Source organism: Bubalus kerabau, chromosome 6 (genome assembly GCF_029407905.1).
Source record: "Bubalus kerabau isolate K-KA32 ecotype Philippines breed swamp buffalo chromosome 6, PCC_UOA_SB_1v2, whole genome shotgun sequence".
NCBI classification, from domain to species: domain Eukaryota; kingdom Metazoa; phylum Chordata; class Mammalia; order Artiodactyla; family Bovidae; genus Bubalus; species Bubalus kerabau.
Window position 1 is genome coordinate 43,350,067 of NC_073629.1, and position 22,219 is coordinate 43,372,285.

General features: G+C 41.9%; 1 pseudogene; it reads left to right on the plus strand.

Moving 5' to 3' along the window:
* Positions 1-4,773: 4,773 nt before the first annotated feature.
* On the plus strand, positions 4,774-20,098 carry LOC129656432 (olfactory marker protein-like; annotated as a pseudogene).
* The last annotated feature ends 2,121 nt before the right edge of the window (positions 20,099-22,219 follow it).

Consider the following 22,219-nt stretch of genomic DNA (forward strand, 5'->3'; position numbering starts at 1 on the left):
CCTTCCTGTGTGTGAGCCTCAGTAACGTCTGCATCTCCAGCCTCCCAGTGAACAACTTCCACCTCCTGACCCCATACCCGTTTTCCAGTTTCTGCCAAAAAGCCCTGACTTCTGGGCTATAATACCATCACTTCCTCTTTTCAGCCACCAGCATACAGTCAATAGTGGCTTTCTGCTGTTACTAACTTCTAGGATGTCCCACCATCCTATATGGCTTCTTGGCTCTTTGATCATTGGTACAAATAATTCTTCCATTGCCTAACTCCCCCCATTGCATCTTACTGGTCAGGGTGATATCAAATGTCCATGCTTAAACATATCCCTGGTAAGGGGAATGATATGAACACAGTTGACTTGCATTAATCCACTTTCATCCTCTGGGACTGGGGAAGAGCCATGAAGCTCATAGTTGCTGAATGTTCTGCTGCTGCTAAGTCGCTTCAGTTGTGTCCGACTCTGTGTGACCCCATAGACAGCAACCCACCAGGCTCCCCCGTCCCTGGGATTCTCCAGGCAAGAGCACTGGAGTGGGTTGCCATTTCCTTCTCCAATGCATGAAAGTGAAAAGTGAAAGTGAAGTCACTCAGTTGTGTCCGACTCTTAGCGACCCCATGGACTGCAGCCCACCAGGCTCCTCTGTCCATGGGATTTTCCAGGTAAGAGTACTGGAGTGGGGTGCCGTTGCCTTCTCCATGCTAAATGTTCATTTTCCCATTAAACACATTCATCCCCAGCAGCTGTAGCCACAATTTCTTAATCAAAAGAGAAAGAGATAAAGATATTCAACTCTGTTTATTTCTCTACATATTTGGAGGTATTAGTAAGTATTCTGAGAATTTTCCCTACTCACTGAAAGATTTATGAGGGCAGAATTGGGATTAGAAACTAAGACTTGTTCTGCTTTTGTATTTTGCTAGAGAATTTTATCTTTTTTCTCTTGGTTGTCATTTTTTGAAATGTACTACTTTAGGCTATGTCCTTGTTTTATTGTTGTAAGTGACAAAAACCACTGTTTTAAAAATGATTTTCCTCATTTTTTGTTGGGAAAGAAATTCTGTGAGGATGTTTTTATTGATCGTCTTAAGATAGAAATCAAATGGAATTTATACAAAATGTTTATTGATATTAGACTATATTGTACTGAGATGCATTGCTAAGAAGTAAAACTATAAAGAAAATTTCCAATACTTGGCCACTTGCAGAAGACCCCAATTCTAGGAAAAATCGAAGGCAAAAGAAGAAGTGGGTGGCAGAGGATGAGATGGTTAGATAGCATCACCAACTCAATGGACATGAATTTGAGCAAACTCTGGGAGATTGTGACGGGCAGAGCAACTTGCTGTACTGCAGTCTATGGGGTTGCAAAGAACTGGACATGACTCTGTGACTGAACAGCAACAAGTAGTCTCAGGGTTGTGGTTACTCTGGAGGGGAGAGAAACATGGAAGGACCATGTGATGGGGTACTTCTGGGAATTGGCAGCATCCTATTTCTTGCCTGCATGGTAGATACATGACCTTTGCTTTATAATTATGCACTAAACTCTATACGTGTGTTTTATGTATTCTTTTCTATATATGTTATACTTCACAATTGAAAAAAAAAGTTAAAAATATCAACAACTGTTGCAAACTGTAAGACATTACTCCTTAGGAAAAAATCTGATTACACCACTCACACACTTAATAATGTCCAATAATTTCCCAGTGCACTTGGAATCAGACCAGACTCCTCACTGTGGATACCAAGGCTTTACAAGATCTGGTGTCCATTCACCTCGCCAACTTCTCCTCTTGCTCTTTAAGCCCCACCCACTCAAACCTTAAATCCTTTGAATATGTCCAACTCAAGGTTTTTGTACTTGCTGTTTCCTCTGCTTAGAATATTTCTTCCCAAACTTCATGAAGCTGATGCTACCCTAAATGTTATATTCAGCTCCCAGTTCATCATCACTCAGATACTTTCTCTTAGTATCAGAGCTTCAATACCCACTGCCCCACCATCCACCTCATCCTCTCCCCATCACTGTGCTCTATCCGATCACCTTGCTTTGTTTCTTTCATGTCCTTCTCATTACATGAAATTATGAATATAAGATATTATTTCGTATACTGATCATTACTTGAAAGTAACTTGTCGCTGTGTTTACTTGTCTGTTGGCACCTTGTGCTGGTATAGAAATGTTTCTATCTTATTCATTGTTTTTACCCCCACCACCAAAACCTGACTGACACATAGCAGATTCTTACCTGTCGAATATTTTTTAATATATATTTTGAATATAAATTTTTTAAATTGATATTTTTATTTTTGGTTATGCTGTGTCTTCATTGCTGCTCGAGGCTTTTTTCTAGTTGTGGCAAGCAGGGGCTACTCTGTAGTGGTGGTGCTTGGGCCCCTCATTGTGGCGGCTTCTCTTGTTGTGCAGCACAGATTCTATGTGCACAAGCTTCAGAAGTTGCAGCCTGTGGGCTCGGTTTCTTCGCGGCATGTGGAATCTTCTTGGACCAGGGCTTGAACCCGTGTCCTCTGCATTGGCAGGCAGATTCTTATCCACTGTAACACCGGGCAAGTCCAAAGTGTTTCTGTAAAACAGTCTCTGCCTGTGAATTAAATAATCTTTTTTTACGGTGTCTCTCAAGCACAGCTAGCGTACCTCCTTAGCGGCTTTAATCCAGGAGCCAAGCAATGCTGACAGGGGCAAGACAGATGATATAAGTGAGTGAAGTTTCCCAAGTCAAGAAAAGGATAGTGGTGAGAGCTGAGGTTGCAGCCTCTATTTAGACACATGAAAACAGCAGCCCAGGGTGTCAAGACCATCTAATTTTTAAGAGACGACAGAAATTCAAGTCTCCCTATGACATGTGCCAAGTGTTGGCTAAAGTTTTTAAAACATTCCGTATGAACCTAACAAAACATATATGTGGACCAAATTTAACTCTGGAGTCTCTGGCTTGAGATCTGGTTTAGGAAATAGGAAAGAAAGTGCCAATCAAAAGCCTCCTCTTGGGCAAAGAAATATTCAGATTGAATGGAGGGAAAGTGGAAGTCACTCAAGAGTGTACAATTCTTTGTGACCCCATGGACTGTAACCCACCATTTTCCTCTGTCATGGAATTCTCCAAACAAGAATACTGGAGTGAGTTGCTATTCCCTTATCTAGGGGATCTCCCCAACCCAGGGATTGAACCTGGGTCTCCTGCATTGCAGTCAGATTCTTTACCATCTGAGACACCAAGGAAGCCCAAATGGAGGAAAGGAAAAGAGGATAATAAGGGTAAAACAAAAGTTAGATTGATGTCTCAATTGTCATGCCCCATAGTCTTTATGAGTGAATAGTTCATGTGCCATTTGGTTACATCAAGGTGCTAAGAGTGGTTTTAAAGTGAGGAGCAGGACGGCAGAGTTTTATTTGAGTTTCACAGATAAAATAAGACAAAATGATGTCTTGAGGAAGGGAGGAAGGATGGAAACAGAGGGCTTCTTTCATTATAAAGTCCATCATTGTTACATTTAGAGTAAGGAGCACCATGTGATGAGGATCAGAAATCCATTAGAGACAATTTATGGAAGCCCTTGATGTGTATAAAGCAAAGCAGGTAAAAACTGTGTTGACTTGGACGTATGCTCACACAGATTGGAGTAGCTTGCATGGGAAAACTAGCCAAATAATGAAATGGCTAAAGAAGAAACTTTGCTTTTTTAAACCAAGGACTCTTTTGATTAATTAGTGATGTCTTGATCATTTAGGTACAAACTATAACTACTCAATAAATATCAAATATGATTCTATTTTGAGCATTATCAGGCAGAACAAACTAATCATCAGCTAGGGCTGTTAGTTCCCACGGGGGATTGGGTGTATTTCTCAGAAAAAGAAGTTTTCATAAATATAAATAAACATCAGAGCGTTCAGATCATGAATGGAGGAAGTTCAGCTATGCTACTGGAGTGGGTCCTGGAACTGCTTTCTAGTTAACAGATGATTCCAAGTGCTTTCATGTGATGGTGAAAAGTGGCTGCTATAGCTAAGCCTACAGTCCAACAATAACCAAGGAGATTTGATTTTAGCCATAGCCCAATATAAATGAGTGACTCAGTAGTAAAGAGTCCACCTGCCAAAGAAGGAGATGCAAGAGACTCAGGTTTGATCCCTGAGTCAGCAAGATCCCCTGGAGGAGGACATGGCAACCTGCTCCAGTATTCTTGCCTGGAAAATTCCATGAACAGAGGAGCCTAATGGGCTACAATCCATAGGGTCACAAAGAATTGGGCATGACTAAGCAATTGAGCATGCACACACTCACACACAATAATATAAACACTGACAGTAAAATTAGAATATTGGAGGAGGGAATTTATGTAAGTAGAGAGAGGATGATGGTGATGAGGAATCAGTGGATAAGAGTCAGAATAATCTTTTTCAGGTGGAAAGAGTGCAATTCTGAATTGTGAAATTAATGCTGATTTGGTCCTATTTGTGAAGTGGGAACAGCACAGACAGCCTCTTCTGGATGATAGAGTTATTAAACTTTCAAGTGGAACACTAGTTATCGGCAATGCAATTGAAGGAGATGGGGGAATCTATCACTGCATAGTTGAAAGTGGTGGGCCACCAAAATATAGTGATGAAGCTGAATTAAAAATTCTTCCAGATCTTGAGATTACATCAAACTTGGTATTTTTGAAACAACTTTCTTGCTCAGAGTCATTGGTTAGAGTATAGTGTTGCCATGTGCTTCTTCGGGACTTCCTACTCCAAGCAGTAGATGGATGAAAAATGAGGAGGCAATCAACACAGAGAACTCTGAAATACTGGTATTTCTGGCAGGTGGTAGTCTGGAAATCAGTGATGTCATTGAGAATGATGCTAGGACTTATTTTGGTATAGTTGATAGTGAAAATGAGACAAGTGAAACTCAAGCAGCGCTTACAGTACAAGGTTCTCTGATTGAGATGTCAAAGAAAATGACCATAGCGTGTACGAAGCATAATCTCCCCACCTCCCTTACTTTTCCTCCATAAGGAAATGTATCCTCAGAGGAACATTGCTCTCTCTCCTATGATTTGTCTGCAAATCTGTCTTTGTTTCAAACAAAAATCTTTAAGACCTTCGAAGAAAAAGAATCAGCATAAAAACAGGGCATGGAGAGAAAATCAGAAAGGAAAGAATGACGTCGGGATAGAGGGTTGGACATGAGAGTGAATAAAGGACACCATATTTTAAAAAGCAAACAAACAAAATAGCATGGAAAGGAAACTGTGGAAAGGAAGACAGACGGCAAGAGAAGCAGGATAGGAAAGGTTATAACGGTAGCAGGAAAAAGTCTGCACCCAGATGTGGGAAGCCTCATAAATTTTGCAATGAGACATACGAAACAGAACGTCCCTCTGCAGAATGTATAGTTAGAACAGAGTTGTTTTTCTCATGTTCTTATGCTGACTTCTGAGTTCTGCTGTAGATAATAAACAGTTACCAGTAGACTGAGTGCCTTAAATTCCAATTTTCTAAGTGGAGCTTGGACAAGTGAGAAGCTTCTTCCCAAGGAGGACCCCGATTTGTGTGACAAAGAACTTTCTGAGGCTGCCCTTAACATAATACTTCTCACTGGGGAGCACTAGCTTCCCACAGGACTTTAGGGCCCTATGATCACTGGAGCACAGCCAAAACCGATCAATTATCACCACAAGTGTTTTTTTCTTAGAATCTTCCTCATTTTGCCCTCTGTGCTAATAGTGTTTTCAATACATAGCTTGACACACTCCAGATGGTGTTTTATTGTAGTTATTCTCCATAGGCAGAGAGTTGGTCACATAAACATAAATACATACTAATAGTCTGGTCAGTGAATAGGGAAGGTTTAAATGCAATGCAAGAAATCACAAAATAAAGATACCAAACAAAAGACTTTCGTAAATAAAAAGACAAAGTTTAAAAAAGACAACAAGCTGAGGGAAATAAATTTTTAAATTTACTATGTGTTTCTGTTACCCTACGTCTGAGGTCAGGGGCAGTGGCCAAGAGTACCAGACTGCGACGGCGCAGGAACTGCCGAGAGGAGCTACCCCAGCTTCCGAGGTTGGGGGGTGGGGGGCTGGGGGCGGCCAAGTGGAGATACCCAGCATCTGAGGTCAGGGGCGGCAACAAGAGGAGTTACCCTGCATCCGGGGTCAGGGGCGGCTGGGAAGAGCAACCCCACGTCCAAGGAGCCGTGACTGCGCAGGCGCAGGAGGGCCTAGAGGAGCTATCCCACGTTGAAGGTCAGGAAGGGCAGCAGTGAGGAGTTACCCCTCCTCCAAGGTAAGGAGGAATGGCTGCCCTTTGCTGGAGCAGCCGTGAAGAGATACCCCACACCCAAGGTAAGAAACCCAAGTAAGATGGTAGGTGTTGCAAGAGAGCATCAGAGGGCAAACACACTGAAACCATACTCACAGAAAACTAGTCAATCTAATCACACTAGGACCACAGCCTTGTCTAACTCAATGAAACTAAGCCATGCCCATGGGGCTACCCAAGATGGGCGGGTCATGGTGGAGAACGCTGACAGAATGTGGTCCACTGGAGAAGGGAATGGCAAACCACTTCAGTATTCTTGCCTTGAGAACCCCATGAACAGTATGAAAAGGCAAAATGATAGGATACTGAAAGAGGAACTCCCCAGGTCAGTAGGTGCCCAATATACTACTGGAGATCAGTGGAGAAATAACTCCAGAAAGAATGAAGGGATGGAGCCAAAGCAAAAACAATACCCAGCTGTGGATGTGACTGATGATAGAAGCAAGGACCAATGCTGTAAAGAGCAATATTGTATAGGAACCTGGAATGTCAGGTCCATGAATCAAGGCAAATTGGAAGTGGTCAAACAGGAGACGGCAAGAATGAATGTTGACATTCTAGGAATCAGTGAACTGAAATGGACTGGAATGGGTGAATTTAACTCAGATGACCATTATATTTACTACTGCGGGCAGGAAGTCCTCAGAAGAAATGAGTAGCCATCATGGTCAACAAAAGAGTCCGAAATGCAGTACTTGGATGTAATCTCAAAAAAGACAGAATGATCTCTGTTTATTTCCAAGGCAAAGCATTCAATATCACAGGAATCCAAGTCCATGCCCCAACCAGTAATGCTGAAGAAGCTGAAGTTGAATGGTTCTATGAAGACCTACAAGACCTTTTAGAACTAACACCCAAAAAGATGTTCTTTTCATTATAGGGGACTGGAATGCAAAACTAGGAAGTCTAGAAACACCTGGAGTGACAGGCAAATTTGGCCTTGGAATACGGAATGAAGCAGGGCAAAAACTTATAGAGTTTTGCCAAGAAAATGCACTGGTCATAGCAAACATCCTCTTCCAACAACACAAGAGAAGACTCTACACACAGACATCACCAGATGGTCAACACTGAAATCAGATTGATTATATTCTTTGCAGCCAAAGATGGAGAAGCTCTATACAGTCAGCAAAAACAAGACCAGGAGCTGACTGTGGCTCGGACCATGAACTCCTTATTGCCAAATTCAGACTTAAATTGAAGAAAGTAGGCAAAACCACTAGACCATTCAGGTATGACCTAAATCAAATCCCTCATGATTATACAGTGAAAGTGAGAAATAGATTTAAGGGCCTAGATCTGATAGATAGAGTGCCTGATGAACTATGGAATGAGGTTCGTGACATTGTACAGGAGACAGGGATCAAGACCATCCCCGTGGAAAAGAAATGCCAAAAAGCAAAATGGCTGTCTGGGAGGCCTTACAAATAGCTGTAAAAAGAAGAGAAGCAAAAAGCAAAGGAGAAAAGGAAAGATATAAACATCTGATGCAGAGTTCCAAAGAATAGCAAGAGATAAGAAAGCCTTCTTCAGCAATCAATGCAAAGAAATAGAGGAAAACAACAGAATGGGAAAGACTAAAGATATCTTCAAGAAAATCAGAGATACCAAGGGAACATTTCATGCAAAGATGGGCTTGATAAAGTACAGAAATGGTATGGACCTAACAGAAGCTGAAGATATTAAGAAGAGGTGGCAGGAATACACAGAAGAACTGTACAAAAAAGATCTTCATGACCCAGATAATCATGATGGTGTGATCACTGACCTAGAGCCAGACATCCTGGAATGTGAAGTCAAGTGGGCCTTAGAAAGCATCACTATGAACAAAGCCAGTGGAGCTGATGGAATCCCAGTTGAGCTATTCCAAATCCTGAAAGATGATGGTGTGAAAATGCTGCGCTCAATATGCCAGCAAATTTGGAAAAGTCAGCAGTGGCCACAGGACTGGAAAAGGTCAGTTTTCATTCCAATCCCAAAGAAAGGCAATGCCAAAGAATGTTCAAACTACCACACAATTGCACTCATCTCACATACTAGTAAAGTAATGCTCAAAATTCTCCAAGCCAGGCTTCAGAAATATGTGAACCATGAACTTCCAGATGTTCAAGCTGGTTTTTAGAAAAGGCAGAGGAACCAGAGATCAAATTGCCAACATCCGCTGGATCATTGAAAAAGCAAGAGAGTTCCAGAAAAACATCAATTTCTGCTTTATTGACTATGCCAAAGCCTTTGACTGTGTGGATCACAATAAACCTGGAAAATTTTGAAAGAGATGGAAATACCAGACCACCTGATCTGCCTCTTGAGAAATTTGTATGCAGGTCAGGAAGCAACAGTTAGAACTGGACATGGAACAACAGACTGGTTCCTAGTAGGAAAAGGAGTACGTCAAGGCTGTATATTGTCACCCTGTTTATTTAACTTCTATGCAGAGTACATCAAGAGAAATGCTGGACTGGAAGAAACACAAGCTGGAATCAAGATTGCCGGGAGAAATATCAATAACCTCAGATATGCAGATGACACCAGCCTTATGGCAGAAAGTGAAGAGGAACTCAAAAGCCTCTTGAAAGTGAAAGTGGAGAGTGAAAAAGTTGGCTTAAAGCTCAACATTCAGAAAATGAAGATCATGGCATCCGGTCCCATCACTTCATGGGAAATAGATGGGGAAACAGTGGAAACAGTGTCAGACTTTATTTTTGGGGGCCTCCAAAATCACTGCAGATGGTGACTGCAGCCATGAAATTAAAAGACACTTACTCCTTGGAAGGAAAGTTATGACCAACCTGGATAGCATATTCAAAAGCAGAGACATTACTTTGCCAACAAAGGTTCGTCTAGTCAAGGCTATGGTTTTTCCAGTGGTCATGTATGGATATGAGAGTTGGACTGTGAAGAAGGCTGAGTGCCGAAGAATTGATGCTTTTGAACTGTGGTGTTGGAGAAGACTCTTGAGAGTCCCTTGGACTGCAAGGAGATCCAACCGGTCCATTCTGAAGGAGATCAGCCCTGGGATTTCTTTGGAAGGACTGATGCTAAAGCTGAAACTCCAGTACTTTGGCCACCTCAGGCGAAGAGTTGACTCATTGGAAAAGACTCTGATGCTGGGAGGGATTGGGGGCAGGAGGAGAAGGGGATGACAGAAGATGAGATGGCTGGCTGGCATCACTGACTCGATGAATGTGAGTCTCAGTGAACTCCGGGAGTTGGTGATGGACAGGGAGGCCTGGTGTGCTGCGATTCATGGAGTCACAAAGAGTCGGACATGACTGAGCAACTGATCTGATCTGATCTGATCTGATATGTTTCTGAATTGCCAAAGTAGTAAATACTTATTGTAAAAAAAAAAAATTACAAGCAATATAGAAGATATATATGGAAAAGTGAAAGTGACTTCCTTTCCCTCACCACTACTTACTTTTTGCTCTGTTAACCATTTCTTGAGAATTCTGTACACATATAAAGGCTTTTTCTATGCACAAACATACCTCAAGTGTTTCTCTCAGCCTCACAAACTCCTCTCTCATCACTCAAGTGTGACCTCTCACCAGCATATGCAGGGGAACAGATTTTCCTTAATGAAGTTTTTCCTGGAGAAACATATAGTCAGCAGAGAACCTTTATGTCTTTGCTTCTGCTTGGACCACATTCAAAGACCAGCCTCAACAGGATGCTATTTGCTCTCTGAACATAAACCACAGAAGGACTATTTGGAGTGGGCTGCACTTCCCTTTACTACCTCAGCTTCTTATCCTCCACAATACCACCACAAGGGTTGGAAATTTTACTGAAGAGGTGAACTTAGGGAGAAAGCATAATGCTGTATGCTAAATATGACTTTCCCCAAGCCTTAGGGAAAACAGATGGGCAAAACTCAGTGATTCTTAGTTCCATATTTTAGCTTTCTTGAAAAATATATTCTTCTAACCTTCACCAGGGAATTTTTTCTTTAAGGAAACTGCAAACTGACACCATAATATTTTTTTAAGTGAGCTATTCCCAGGATGCCTTAACCCCATGGACTGGCTTCCCTGGTGGCTCAGATCATAAACATCTGCCTACAATTCGGGAGACCCAGGTTCAGTCCCTGGGTTGGGAAGATCCCCTGGAGAAGGAAATGGCAACCCACTCCAGTATTCTTGCCTGGAGAATCCCATAGGCAGAGGAGCCTGGTGGGCTCCAGTTCATGGGGTCGCAAAGAGTCAGGATGTCGTAGTAGACAATCAGTGATAGCTGTTGACACAGAGCCCCACATTAAGCCAGGTGGAATGAGAACTAGGCGGGTACTCCAAATTTAGCCCTTTCAAGATTTTCCTGGCCTATGGGACTCGGACACCTGTTTATTCTCATTAATGTATAGTAAATATTCAGCTAACCTCACACATGCACACACATATTCAAAGTAAAATACTAACTCTCAGGGACTGTGCTGGGTGAACCATTCAGGAGAACTGGAAATATAGTCTTAACTGACTTAAAATTTGTGATGTGTATATTTCACTTCGGAATTCATATTGCACATTATTTTGCAGGAGGGAGTTAATTGCTTTCTTTCAGTCTGAAACTTCCTCATTCTCAAACTCTTTCTAATTGGGCTTCTTTTGCCAAGATGGGAGGGGAGTTTGGGGAGAATGGTTACATGTGTATGTATAGCTGAGTCCCTTCACTGTTCACCCAAAACTATCACAATATAGTTAATTGGCTATACCCCACTACTACACAGTCCACAGGGTCGCAAAGAGTCAGACACGACTGAGCGACTAGGCACAGCACAGTGCAGTACAAAATAAACAGTTAAAATTAAAAAAACAGGCTCCTTGCACCTGAGTGGGAAAAGAATTCACTGGAGAGCAATGTCCCTTTCAATGGCTGTGCCACAGTGCCGTGCCATCTCAGACATGTTCGATTCTTTATGACCCCATGGACTACAGCCCACCAGCTTCTCTATCCATGGAATTTTCCAAGCAAGAATACTAATAAGTTTAAAATTAATCTGGTTTATAATAACTCAGTTAAATTCTTAATTAAGAATTTTCCATTTGAGAGAAGTAAAAAGACTGATTTTATTCTTCCAGTACCAACTATATCCACTGAGATATAGTGTTCTATTTTATGAAACGGAGTAATACTGTACACATGTAAAAATTGTCAAGAAATACATTTGTAGAAAAAGTATAAAAGGGTTAATGTCCTTGATAAAAAGAGCTATCATAAAATCCAGTTTTTAAAAGTTTGTAATACCTAGATGGGCAAAATAACAACACCACTTATAAAGAAAACTAAAAGAATAATGGTATGTGTATCCTAAAAATACAAAAATCAAAATAAAGTAACAATAAGACATAGTTGCTGTTGATAACATTTACCAAAAAATAATTTTAATGACAGTCCTGGTAACAGTATGATGAGATAAGGCCTCTTATCTAATGGTAGAATTATAATTTAGTAGAGCTGCTCTGAAAAACAATTTGGCAATATGTATCAAGACTTTTCCCTAAACTTCTAGTTTATTATTATCTTCTATATAAATTATAAGAACTATTGACTTAAATTTATGCATAAAATTTTATTTTTATATTAATTAGAATATATAAAAGTTATAACCAATCTAATTATCAAACTTTAGGGGGAAATACAGGTATATTATGGTGCACATGTAACAGAATATTATGACTCAAAGCTATAATGTTTTCAACACAGGGGCTATGATGTGAAATCATATAAACACTTAAACTATGGAAGTTTCATCTGTAGACACATGGAAAAGCTTTGGAGTGATAACGTGCAAATCCAACTCAGTTCAGTTCAGTTCAGTCGCTCAGTCGTGTTCAACTCTTTTGCAACCCCATGATTCGCAGCACACCAGGCCTGCCTGTTCATCACCAACTCCCGGAGTTCACTCAGACTCACGTCCCTCGAGTCAGTGATGCCATCCAGACATCTCATCCTCTGTTGTCCCCTTCTCCTCCTGCCCCCAATCCTTCCCAGCATTAGAGTCTTTTCCAACGAGTCAACTCTTCGCATAAGGTGGTTAGACTTTCAGCCTTAGCATAATTCCTTTCAAAGAAATCCCAGGGCTGATCTCCTTCAGAATGGACAGGTTGGATCTCCTTGCAGTCCAAGGGACTCTCAAGAGTCTTCTCCAACACCACAGTTCAAAAGCATCAATTCTTCGGCTTTCTTCACAGTCCAACTCTCAAATCCATACATGACCACTGGAAAAACCACAGCCTTGACTAGGCAGACCTTTGTTGGCAAAGTAATGTCTCTGCTTTTGAATATGCTATCTAGGTTGGTCATAACTTTACTTCCAAGGAGTAAGCATCTTTTAATTTCATGGCAGCAGTCACAATCTGCAGTGATTTTGGAGCCCCAAAAAATAAAGTCTGACACTGTTTCCACTGTTTCCCCGTCTATTTCCCATGAAGTGATGGGACCGGATGCCATGACCTTCGTTTTCTGAATGTTGAGCTTTAAGCCAACTTTTTCACTCTCCACTTTCACTTTCATCAAGAGGGTTTTGAGTTCCTCTTCACTTTCTGCCATCAGGGTGGTGTCATCTGCATATCTGAGGTTATTGATATTTCTCCTGGCAATCTTGATTCCAGCTTGTGCTTCTTCCAGTCCAGTGTTTCTCATGATGTACTCTGCATAGAAGTTAAATAAGCAGGGTGACAATATACAGCCTTGACATACTCCTTTTCCTATTTGGAACCAGTCTGTTGTTCCATGTTCAGTTCTAACTGTTGCTTCCTGACCTGCATACAGATTTCTCAAGAGGCAGGTCAGGTGGTCTGGTATTCCCATCTCTTTCAGAATTTTCCAAGTTTATTGTGATCCACACAGTCAAAGGCTTTGGCATACTCAATAAAGCAGAAATAGATGTTTTTCTGGAACTCTCTTGCTTTTTCGATGATCCAGTGGATGTTGGCAATTTGATTTCTGGTTCCTCTGGGTTTTCTAAAATCAGCTTGAACATCTGGAAGTTCATGGATCACATATTGCTGAAGTCTGGCTTGGAGTATTTTGAGCATTACTTTACTAGCGTGTGAGATGAGTGCAATTGTGTGGTAGTTTGAGCATTCTTTGGCATTGCCTTTCTTTGGGATTGGAATGAAAACTGACCTTTTCCAGTCCTGTGGCCACTGCTGAGTTTCCCAAATTTGCTGGCATATTGAGCACAGCACTTTCACAGCATCATCTTTCAGGATTTGAAATAGCTCAACTGGGATTCCATCAGCTCCACTGGCTTTGTTCATAGTGATGCTTTCTAAGGCCCACTTGACTTCACATTCCAGGATGTCTGGCTCTAGGTCAGTGATCACACCATCGTGATTATCTGGGTCGTGAAGATCTTTTTTGTACAGTTCTTCTGTGTATTCTTGCCACCTCTTCTTAATATCGTCTGCTTCTGTTAGGTCCATGCCATTTCTGTCCTTTATCGAGCCTATCTTTGCATGAAATGTTCCCTTGGTATCTCTGATTTTCTTGAAGAGATCTCTAGTCTTTCCCATTCTGTTGTTTTCCTCTATTTCTTTACATTGATTGCTGAAGAAAGCTTTCTTATCTCTTCTTGCTATTCTTTGGAACTCTGCATCAGATGTTTATATCTTTCCTTTTCTCCTTTGCTTTTCACTTCTCTTCTTTTCACAGCTATTTGTAAGGCCTCTCCAGACAGCCATTTTGCTTTTTTGCATTTCTTTTCCACAGGGATGGTCTTGATCCCTGTCTCCTGTACAATGTCACGAACCTCAGTCCATAGTTCATCAGGCACTCTATCTATCAGATCTAGGTCCTTAAATCTATTTCTCACTTCCACTGTATAATCATGAGGGATTTGATTTAGGTCATACCTGAATGGTCTAGTGGTTTTCCCTACTTTCCTCAATTTAAGTCTGAATTTGGCAATAAGGAGTTCATGATCTGAGCTACAGTCAGCTCCTGGTCTTGTTTTTGCTGACTGCATAGAGCTTCTCCATCTTTGGCTGCAAAAAATAGAATCAATCTGATTTTGGTGTTGACCATCTGGTGATGTCATGTGTAGAGTCTTCTCTTGTGTTGTTGGAAGAGGGTGTTTGCTATGACCAGTGCATTTTCTTGGCAGAACTCTATTAGTCTTTGCCCTGCTTCATTCCGTATTCCAAGGCCAAATTTGCCTGTCGCTCCAGGTGTTTCTTGACTTCCTACTTTTGCTTTCCAGTCCCCTATAATGAAAAGGACATCTTTTTTGGGTGTTAGTTCCAAAAGGTCTTGTAGGTCTTCATAGAACCGTTCAACTTCAGCTTCTTCAGCATTACTGGTTGGGGCATAGACTTGGATTACTGTGATATTGAATAATTTGCCTTGGAAACGAACAGAGATCATTCTGTCTTTTTTGAGATTGCATTCAAGTACTGCATTTTGGACTCTCTTGTTGACCATGATGGCTACTCCATTTCTTCTAAGGGATTCCTGCCCACAGTAGTAGATATAATGGTCATCTGAGTTAAATTCACCCATTCCAGTCCATTTTAGTTCTCTGATTCCTAGAATGTCTATGTTCACTCTTGCCATCTCCTGTTTGACCAGTTCCAATTTGCCTTGATTCATGGACCTGACATTCCAGGTTCCTATGCAATATTGCTCTTTACAGCATTGGACCTTGCTTCTATCACCAGTCACATCCACAACTGGGTATTGTTTTTGCTTTGGCTCCATCCCTTCATTCTTTCTGGAGTTATTTCTCCACTGATCTCCAGTAGCATATTGGGCACCTACTGACCTGGGGAGTTCCTCTTTCAGTATCCTATCATTTTGCCTTTTCATACTGTTCATGGGGTTCTCAAGGCAAGAATACTGAAGTGGTTTGCCATTCCCTTCTCCAGTGGACCACATTCTGTCAGCGTTCTCCACCATGACCCGTCCGTCTTGGGTGGCCCCACGGGCATGCCTTAGTTTCACTGAGTTAGACAAGTCTGTGGTCCTAGTGTGATTAGATTGACTATTTTTCTGCGATTATGGTTTCAGTGTGTCTGCCCTCTGATTCCCTCTTGCAACACCTACCATCTTACTTGGGTTTCTTTTACCTTGGTCGTATCACACTGAAAAAAAGAATATCCATTGATACTATTTTATAGTTTACATAGGAAAGAAAATTAATACCACAAAGACTATAGTGAATCAGACATTTATATTTAGAACCTAGTGCTTACTTTTATAGTGTTAATAATTAACACTGAGGAGTATATTAACAAGCACAGAGGCAAAAAGTAATTCACAACCACAGAAAGTTTTTTTGTTTTGTTTTGTTTTGTTTTTTAATTTCATTTTTTTAAATTTTATTTTATTTTATTTTTAAACTTTACATAATTGTATTAGTTTTGCCAAACATCAAAATGAATCCGCCACAGGTTTTAAAATAATAAATTAAATTAAATTCAGAACTATGCAAAATAAGTAAAATATATCCCTATTATAGGGAGTTTTCACACTGAATAGACCGAATAAGTCTTATTTAGTAAGATCTCAAAGTTTTGTAATACATTAAGTAATTCTCAGTGGGTAGGTTTCAGGATGAATTCAGCATTTCTAAAAACAAGAAGTTCAGCATGAACTGAGGAAGAAAAGAATCCCTATGTCCTTTCATCTGAAGGGCAAAGAGCCAAATAAGAAGCTCATGGAATTTATACTTGAAATTAGCATTCTCTACAGAAAGCAAAAAAGAATTCAGTTATTCCTTAGGGTACATGAGTTGGTTCTTCAAGATGTTTCCCAATACTATTGAGCAACTAAGAATGTAAAACGCAACAAAACCCTGTATGGCAACAGTGGAGATATTTGAAAGCTCTTTTATATTCTATTTTTTTTTTAATTTACTTATTTTTTAATTGAAGGATAATTTACAGAATTTTGCTGTTTTCTGTCAAACCTCAACATGAATCAGTCATCAGTTCAGTTCAGTCGCTCAGTCATGTCCAACTTTTCGCGACCCCATGAATTGCAGCACGCCAGGCCTCCCTGTCCATTACCAACACCCAGAGTTCACTCAAACTCACATCCATCGAGTTGGTGATGCCATCCAGCCATCTCATTCTCTGTCATCCCCTTTTCCTCCTGCCCCCAATCCCTCCCAGCATCAGAGTCTTTTCCAATGGGTCAACTCTTTGCATGAGGTGGCCAAAGTACATAGGTATACATATATCCCCTCATTCTTGAACCTCCCTCCCATCTCCCTCCCCATCCCACCCCTCTAGGTTGATACAGAGTCCCTGTTTGAGCTTTCTGAGACATACAGCAAATTCCCATTGGTGATCTGTTTTACATATGGTAATGTAATTTTCCATGTTATTCTCTCCATATATCTCACCCTCTCCTCCTCTCTCCCCATGTCCATAAGTCTGTTCTCTATGTCTGTTTCTCCATTGCTGCCCTGCAAATAAATTCATTAGTACCAGCTTTCTAGATTCCATATATATGCATCAGTATATGATATTTATATTTCTCTTTCTGACTTACTTCACTCTGTATAATAGGGCTCTAGGTTCATCCGCCTCATCAGAACTGATTCAAATATGTTGCTTTTTATGGCTGATTAATATTAGGTGATCAGTCCTGGGTGTTCTTTGGAAGGAATGATGCTAAAGCTGAAACTCCAATACTTTGGCCACCTCATGCGAAGAGCTGACTCATTGGAAAAGACCCTGATGCTGGGAGGGATTGGGGGCAGGAGGAGAAGGGGATGACAGAAGGTGAGATGGCTGGATGGCATCACCGACTCGATGGATGTGAGTTTGAGTGAACTCTGGGAGTTGGTGATGGACAGGGAGGCCTGGTGTGCTGCAGTTCATGGGGTCACAAAGAGTCAGACATGACTGAGTGACTGAACTGAACTGAACTGACTGAATATTCCATTGAGTATATGTACCACAACTTCTTTATCCATGCGTCTGATGGACATCTACGTTGCTTCCATTTTCTAGCTATTGTAAACAGTGCTTCAATGAACAATGGAATACACGTGTCTCTTTCAATTTTGGTTTCCTCAGGGCTTATGCCTAGGAGTGGTATTGCTAGGTCATATGATGGTTTTATTCCTAGTTCTTTAAGGACTCTCCATACCATCTTCCATAGTGGCTGTGTCAATTTACATTCCCATCAACAGTGCAAGAGTATTCCCTTTTCTCCACACCGTCTCCAGCATTTATTGTTTGTAGACTTTTTTTTTTTTAATTTTATTTTATTTTTAAACTTAACATAACTGTATTAGATTTGCCAAATATCAAAATGAATCCGCCACAGGTATACATGTGTCCCCAGGATGGGGAACACATGTTTGTAGACTTTTTGATGATGGCCATTCCAACTGGTGTGAGGTGATATCTCATTGTAGTTTTGATTTGCATTTCTCTAATAATGAGCGATGTTGAGCATCTTTTCATGTGTTTGTTAGCCATCTGTATGTCTTCTTTGGAGAATTGTCCGTTTAGGTCTTTTTCCCACTTTTTGATTGGGTTGTTTGCTTTTCTGATATTTATGTTCTATTTTCTCATCATAATTGGTCAGTAGATAATTAGACCAAAAATGGGTGAATTATATATAATATAGTCACACAATCAATAAATCTTTATTGAGCATTTATTTTAGGGCCCAGAGATGTAGCAATAAGACAATGCTGTTATTTGCAAGCAGCTGATATTCTAATGAGAGAGCACAAAAGTAAACAATAAATGTATCATTTCCAGGAAGCACTAAGGGCAATGAAGAATAAGCAGGACAAAGGGTTAGAGGAACTATATACTATTGTGTGAAGACCTACTTTAGATAGAGAGCATTGAAAAGGCCTCTCACAGGAGGCCCGATTTAGACAGTTTGGAATGAAGTGAGAAAACAAACCATGACATGACCCAAAGGAAGAGTGTTCCAAGCTAAACAAAGAGGACATACAAAGAGCCAAGTTGGAAACAAGCTTGACACAGTTTAAGGAGATAAACACGGCTGAAGTAGAGTAGTCAGGAGAGGAAGAGCTGAGGAAGCCACTGAGTCAGATTATTTGGAATCTTAACAGCATAACTATGACTTTATTCCAAATTCACTGAAAGCAGTTGGAAGGCTTTAAGAGAGGGTGTGATGTGAGCCAATTTACTCCGAATTTTGACTGCTGAGAGGGAAATAGATTTTTAAAGGAAACAAATGTTGAAATAAGAACTATCAAAGAAGCTAGTACTACAGTAGTTCAGGTGTGAGATGACAGTGTCTTGGATACAGTGATAGAGATGAAGGTGATCAGATTGAGGCTATAGCGAACAAAGCCAACGGAGTATGCTAATGGACCAGCTTTATCATATGCGATACACAGAAAGGCTAAGAATGATTTCCAGGGTTGATAATGGAATATCACTAAATTGTGAATTGCTAAGGGAGAAACACTTTTGGGGATGTCAGGAAAGAGGAAAATTGGGAGGTAGTCAGGAAATGAATCTATTTCGGATATGTCAAATTTAAGGTGGTTGTTAAATATCCAAGTGAACATAGCAACTAGGTAGTACAGCTGTTTACTAGAGTCTGGAGCTCAGGAAAGTGGTTTAGACAATAGATATAACAGTTCACACTTGAGAGTCCTTAGACTATAGATGGGATTTAAAGCCAGAGGACTAATTGAGATGGCTAGGAAGTAAGGGTATCAAGCAGGGTCTATGGTTTTTTCTGTGGTCATGTATGGATGTGAGAGTTGGACTGTGAAGAAGGCTGAGTGCCGAAGAATTGATGCTTTTGAACTGTGATGTTGGAGAAGACTCTTGAGAGTCCCTTGGACTGCAAGGAGACCCAACCAGTCCATTCTGAAGGAGATCAGCCCTGAGATTTCTTTGGAAGGACTGATGCTAAAGCTGAAACTCCAGTACTTTGGCCACCTCATGCGAAGAGTTGACTCATTGGAAAAGACTCTGATGCTGGGAGGGATTGGGGGCAAGAGGAGAAGGGGACGACAGAGGATGAGATGGCTGGATGGCATCACTGACTCGATGGACGTGAGTCTGAGTGAACTCCGGGAGTTGGTGATGGACAGGGAGGCCTGGTGTGCTGCGATTCGTGGGGTTGCAAAGAATCGGACATGACTGAGTGACTGATCTGATCTGATCTGATAAATATAATAGTTATAAGTTTGAGAATATGATGCTGCTAAGTCACTTCAGTCGTGTCCCACTCTGTGACCCTAAAGCCTGCCAGCTTCCTCTGTCCATAGGATTCTCCAGGCAATAATACTGAAGTGGATTGCCATGCCCTCCTCCAGGGAATCTTCCCAACCCAGAGGATTTAAAGACAGAGAACTAATTGAGATCACTAGGAAGTAAGGGTATCAAGAGAAGCTTCTCTCCAGATGCGCTGCACAAGGAAAGAAGCAGGAAGAAGCGTCAGGATGGCAAGAAGCTGCTGAGACCAGCTAAGTCCGAGTACCGCATGGACTTCATCCAGTAGCAGAGGCTGCAGTTTGAGCACTGGCATGTCGTGCTGGACAAGCTGGATAAAGTCACCATCGGGGGCACCTTCCAGAACTGGACACCCGACCTCACTAACCTCATGACGCGGCAGCTGCTGGACCCCCCTACCATCTTCTGGTGCAAGGAAGACTCCTAGGCCATGGATTGGAAAGAGGCCAAGGCACAGGAGTTCAGGGAGCGCTTGTCTGACTTGGCCAAAATCTGCAAGGTCATGTACTTTCTCATCACCTTCAGCGAGGGCCTTGAGCAAGCCAACCTCAAGGCGTCTGTGGTCTTTAACTAGCTGCTCTCTGCTATCCGCTCCTCTTGGCTACCTGCCTGGCCCCTGCCCTTACCCGATCCCCTGGGTGTTTGGGGACATTCTTTTAGCTACTGGTCTGCAGCTTGGCTGGAACCCGAGCCTGCCTTCTTCTTCCTCTGCTTCCCCTGGTGCTTGCGCTCCTGCTCACATGAGGAAATGCAAAGGCTCCAAAGTCCAGAAGCCGGCCTGGGGGCTGCTGCTTCTGCCTTCAACCTTGGAGGCCTGGTCTGGGCCAGTGTGGGAAGATGAGAGACCATGGGAGATTACTTTCTCTCTGCTCCATTGTTGGGAGACTGAGAGAGAGACAGAGAAACAAATCTAAAGAACCAGGCATCGGGTTTCATCCCGAGACAGGGAGGTGAAGACTTCAGAGCAACCTCCTTGGAGAGTCTGACCAACAGGCACTTACTGCCCTCTTGGCCACAATGCCTTTTCCCATAGTCCGTGTCCAGAGGTGAGCACCTAGCTTGAGAACGGGTCCCACCATGCCTCAGGTCTAAGACATTGGGCAGGGTTGCTGTGGGGCTGATTTGGGCAGTAGTGAGGGGCTGGCACTCCAGAGGCTGTGCAGGCCAACTCTTGCTTCTGGGAATGACTGCAGGAGGGGAGAAATGAAGGGGGAGAAAGAAAAAGTCATGTAGAGATGTATCTATCTTTATGCATACATGTGTACTGAGAGAAGAAAAGAGAAGCTTAGGACTGAGTAGTATTGGACAACTTCAATAGTTAGAAATTGGATAGATAATGAGGAGCCATCAAAGACATAGCGACTTCCTGGATAGACCAGACAGTAAAGAATTTGCCTGCAATGCAGAAGACCTGGGTTAGATCCCTGGGTCAGGACGATCCCCTGGAGAAGGAAATGCAAACCCACTCCAGTATCCTTGCCTGAAGAATCCTGTGGACAGAGGAGCCCGGTGAGCTACAGTCCATGGGGTCACAAAAAGTTGGACATGACTGAGCAATTAACATTAACATCAAAGACATGGAGAGGGAGTGTTTAGTGAAGGAGGAGGAAAACTAGTAAAGCATAGGATCTGGAATCTTAAGGAGAGAGTATTTCTAGGAGAAGGGGAGTGCCAAAAAGTAAAGCAGAACAAGAACTGACCTTTGTATTTGGCAGCTTGGAGGTCACTGATGACTATGAGGAGAGCAATACGTGGGAGGTTAGGTACAGAGGCCTCACTGGAGTGAGTTAAAAGACAATAGAAGGTGAGGAAGTGGAGATAGCAAAAACAGACTACTCTTTTACGGAATTTTGTGGCAATGGCAACCCACTCCAGTACTCTTGTCTGGAGAATTCCGTGGACGAAGGGAGGAGCCTGGTAGGCTGCAGTCCATGGGGTTGCTAAGAATCGGACACAACTGAGTGACTTCACTTTCACTTTTCACTTTCATGCATTGGAGAAGTAAATGGCAACCCACTCCAGTGTTCTTGCCTGGAGAATCCCAGGGACGGGGGAGCCTCATGGGCTGCCGTCTATGGGGTCGCACAGAGTCAGACACGACTGAAGCAACTTAGCAGCAGCAGCTGTTAAGAGAGCAGAGAAATGGAGCCATTGTTGTATAGGGAAGTGTCGGGAAGGAGGATTTTAAATATATGTATATATATGTGCCTTTTTAATATTGAAAGATACTAAACTAAAGCATGTGTGCATGCTGATAATGGGAAATGATTTCTAAGTGAAGACTAAAGATTCTCTGTGTAAGAGAAACAATGTAAGAAACATTGAAAAAGTTTAACATTTTCAGGACTTATCTGGTGGTACAGTAGATAAGAATCCACCTGCCAATGCAGGGCACATGGGTTCAGTCACTGGTCCAAGAAGATTACACATGCTGCAGGGCAACTAAGCCTATGCACCACTACTACCGAAGCCTGTGTGCCTAGAGCCTGTGCTCCCCAACCAAAGAAGCAAATTTTTTTCAAATAATGAAAAAAATCTGTTAAAAATTTAATATTTGAATAAAAGAGGTTTTCCCCCATGTTTTATGGGCTTCCCTGGTGGCTCAGACAGTAAAGAATCTGCCTGCAATGCGGGAAACCTGGGTTCAATCCCTGGGTTGGTAAGATCCCCTGGAGGAGGGCATGGCAACCCACTC